Below are 637 nucleotides of genomic sequence, written 5' to 3'. Positions count from 1 at the left end.
GGTGACCCTGCCTGGCACAGGAGCTGAACAGCCATCCTCATCCACCATCACCAAACTGGAGAAGACAAGAGCCAGGACAAGTGACCCCTCACAGGGGCTGTGACCTCTCAACCAGAGCAAACAATACTAATCCTTCATGAGGGTTGTGAGCCCTCATGGGGGCTATGCCTGGAGCTAAGAACAAACCCAACCAAATAACCAGAGACTTGTGCACCTGTCACAACTCTGAAATCTCCAACCACAAACAAAGGTTTAACTTATTTAACAAATAAAGGATTTAATTAACTATTAAAATAGTAGATTACTAATTCAAATGATTTGGTTGTTGTGAACAAAGAAAGTAACTCCCTAATGGTCAGCACATCTCTAATTAGCAGTTCCTACAGGGCAGGGACAGGACAGCCCCATATCCATGTGTGCTCACCTTGAGCTTGATCCCATCTGATTCTGGCCAGCTGGATGCTATGAGTGATATTCCAGGCACGCCAGGGAATGAAGCTGTGCTTCCCTGTGGAGAAAACACCTCCCAGGTAGACAGGGAGTACAGACACACATGCAGCTGTTGGTGCATTCACCTGAGCAGTTACCTGTACTGCAAAGTGCTGCCCTGGTAATTAAGGGGAACTACTGGGCACAC

Source organism: Lonchura striata, chromosome 6 (genome assembly GCF_046129695.1).
Source record: "Lonchura striata isolate bLonStr1 chromosome 6, bLonStr1.mat, whole genome shotgun sequence".
Lineage (NCBI taxonomy): Eukaryota > Metazoa > Chordata > Aves > Passeriformes > Estrildidae > Lonchura > Lonchura striata.
This window is presented reverse-complemented; position numbering follows the sequence as displayed.